Source organism: Nanorana parkeri, unplaced genomic scaffold (genome assembly GCF_000935625.1).
Source record: "Nanorana parkeri isolate BGI_ZX_2015 unplaced genomic scaffold, ASM93562v1 scaffold1924, whole genome shotgun sequence".
In the NCBI taxonomy this organism is placed as follows: domain Eukaryota; kingdom Metazoa; phylum Chordata; class Amphibia; order Anura; family Dicroglossidae; genus Nanorana; species Nanorana parkeri.
Genome location: NW_017308192.1, coordinates 76,003 through 79,293, shown reverse-complemented (window position 1 = coordinate 79,293; position 3,291 = coordinate 76,003).

Below are 3,291 nucleotides of genomic sequence, written 5' to 3'. Positions count from 1 at the left end.
TGGAGCGTGTTTACTTGTACTTGCGTTTTATCTCTTTGTTTTGTTTTTGGGATTTCCTTTACAACTTATTTACCTTTTTTTTGTATTGTGTTCTGGATCCTGTCTGTAGATTTTTTTATTGTTATGTCCAAGTTTTCCTGTGTTTTCTCACTTGCGGTTAAAGTAGAACAGTGGCCAGGCTATAGACATTCAAATACTTGCATATTGTTAATAAGCAGTAAATTAGCTTCAAGGTGTTCCTAAAGGCTCCTGTGTGTCGGTCTAAACAGGTCCAAAATCCAGTTACCATCTAGTGCAGGGGTAGCCAAACTCCGGCCCTCCAGCTGTGGTGGAACTACAAATCCCATGAGGCATTGCAAGATTCTCACAGCCACAGACGTGACTCCCGGAGAGAGAACTGCATCATGGGAGTTGTAGTTTCACCACAGCTGGAGGGCCGCAGTTTGGTTACCCCTGATCTAGTGCATAAGCCTCATCAAGAAAAAAAAGAACTCCTTTACCTCCCCTGGAATTAGAAGTGGACACAACCCACTGTTATGGGAGCTTATTAAGTTGTGTCCTGAGTTCAGTTCTTCTTTACGGTGGGCCAGGTGTTTAGTGCTGAACAAAACAACCCAAAGCTAATGGCATATTAAGGAGTTTGCTTTTGAATATTGTTACCATGCGTCTCCTTGGCTTTAAGTTGGAGCTCAAACCAAGATATTTTTCTTTTTGGTGAAGGAAGGCGGTTTTCAACGATGCGCCCCTCTCCCAGGGTCTGTCATTGCTGCCTATGAATGCAGTGGGAAGATCTTGCTTCTCCATTTCATAGGCTGACCAAGAAAGTAGACCAAGTCCAGACCTTTTTTATTTGATCAGTGCCAGAAGGCATGTCTATACCTGGACAGGAATAGGGTTCACTGTCCAGGCCAAGCTGGCCGTGGAAGTAGCTACCAAATCTGCTGCCCCGGGGAGTCAGGCCAGCTCTGGGGTCCACCTCTCTTCTGGACCAAACTAGCTAAGGAAAAGCCAGGCCAAGTTGGCTGTGAAAGTAACGGGGGAGGATGGGACAGCCGAGGCTGGGCTGCAGAAGGTCTGCCCTAGGCTGGGCTCCACCGTCTAAGCCAGGGGTAGCAAACCTCCGGCCCTCCAGCTGTGGTGAAACTACAGATCCCATGAGGCATTGCAAGATTCTCACAGACAGGACTCCCGAAGTGAGATGCATCATGGGATTTGTAGTTTCACCACAGCTGGAGGGCCGGAGGTTTGCTACCCCTGGTCTAAGCCAAGCTGGGACTGTGACAGTAGCTTCCAAGTCCGGGCTCCGGTTAGACAGGACTGAGTCGGGCGTCTACCTTCTGGGCCAAGATGGCTGCAGAAGTAGTGGGGAGGGGGAGGACTGGACGTCCAGCTCTGGGCTCCAGGAGGCATGCCTAGCCTCAGCTGGGCCTGGAGTCCCACCACCTGGGTCAAGGTGGGTGCGGAAGTAGCTTCCAAGTCCGGGCTCTGGGGGGACAGTGGTAAGGTGCTTGGAGTCCACAGTTTAGGCAGGCTTTGTCCAGGCCAAGCTGGCTGCAGGGGAGGATGGGACGACTGCGGCAGAGTACAGGCTGTGGAGGGCCTGGTTAGTCTTAGCCAAGCCTTGGGTCCACCATCCAGGCAGGCTTTCTTCCAGGTCAAGCTGGCCAAGGAACTAGCACACCCAAGTCCAAGCTCTGGAGGGGACGGGGGAGTCGGGGCTAAGCCTGGGCTAAAACTTCCAGGCTGGAGCTCGGCCGGGATTCAGTACTGGAGGATCCCATTGCTGCAAGGCAGAAGTGCTAACCACTAAAAAGGATTGTCACCAGCACACCAAAAGTTTTGAAGCAAAAAGTCCTTTATTGACAAATCGCCATCCAATACAAGCGCTTTCGGGGTCTCAGCAGTACCCCTTCATCAGGCTCAGAATCTGAGCCTGATGAAGGGGTACTGCTGAGACCCAGAATCTGAGCCTGATGAAAGGGTACTGCTGAGACCCAGAATCTGAGCCTGATGAAGGGGTACTGCTAAGACCCAGAATCTGAGCCTGATGAAGGGGTACTGCTGAGACCCCGAAAGCGCTTGTATTGGATGGCGATTTGTCAATAAAGGACTTTTTGCTTCAAAACTTTTGGTGTGCTGGTGACAAACCTTTCTAGATCTGCAATGTTCACGGGGCCGTCCGTGGTCACTACAAGCACCCACCTGCTTGGCAGGTTTACTACTATTCCGGTAAGCAGTGCAGCTGGTTCTTGACTACACGTGCTAACCACTAAGCCACTGTGCTGAAACATCTTGTAAAAACAGAACCTCACTCAAAATTCAGAAAGCATCACCCAAGAGGTTACGGTGAAGAGGGACAAAACCAAAAAGCCCCCTATGGAGACATTGTTATAACAGAAGGTATTCACGTGTCTCATTCCATCACATGTCCCAAAAACAAGAGGGTTATTCTTTATTTCAGGATAGAGGGTGGGGCCATGCAAATCTGTGCATCCAAAATCAACAGGGTATAGCAGTTACAGCCAGATAATAGATTTAGTTGTTTTTTTTTACAAACTGCGTACAGTAACAGTACATCAAGTCCATAGGAAATCTTTTAATCCACCTCATTGCTCCTGTTTATCACTGCTTGGCTGCGCTGCAACGTTGATAAATCCCTCCATGTGGGCGGGAGGCTGCATGTTGTCTGGAATGGTTTTAAAGGAGAACTATGGGGTTAGGGCTTTTCCCTATAGTTCTCCTTAGGGTAACGGGAGGACACAAACTAGCGTCCTCCCGCCACCCTAGGCTCAGTATACCGCGAGCTGTAGCTCGCGGTATACTTGGCAGAGAATACAAAAGAAATGTATGAAACATGGTATCCCCTGCATTCCACCCACTGTGCTTCTCCCTATCTGCCACTAGAGGGCGATGTGCCAATATCAAGTATATGGTCGGTGGTAGGGTGACTAGGGATGCCAAAATTCATAAAACTTCCCTCCTTCCTCTCCCACTATTATTGGTTTGAATATTCTTAGTGCACCTCCTTATGGCACGGTACCACCAGTATATATTCTGGCTTTGGCTGAATCCCGATCTCTTTTCTTTTGTTGAGCGATTTTGCTCTTCACAATCACTTGTTGGCGATCTAGATCGCAGCAGAACGACCTATAATTAATTTTTTTACATGTTAGCGTTTGTCCAGCGGCGTGTATATAATGTATATATGTGCAGATGACGAGGGAGGCTTTCATACAGAATCCTATGTATATACTTTGTATAGTTCTTTATACTTTTTTGGGGGGAAATCAA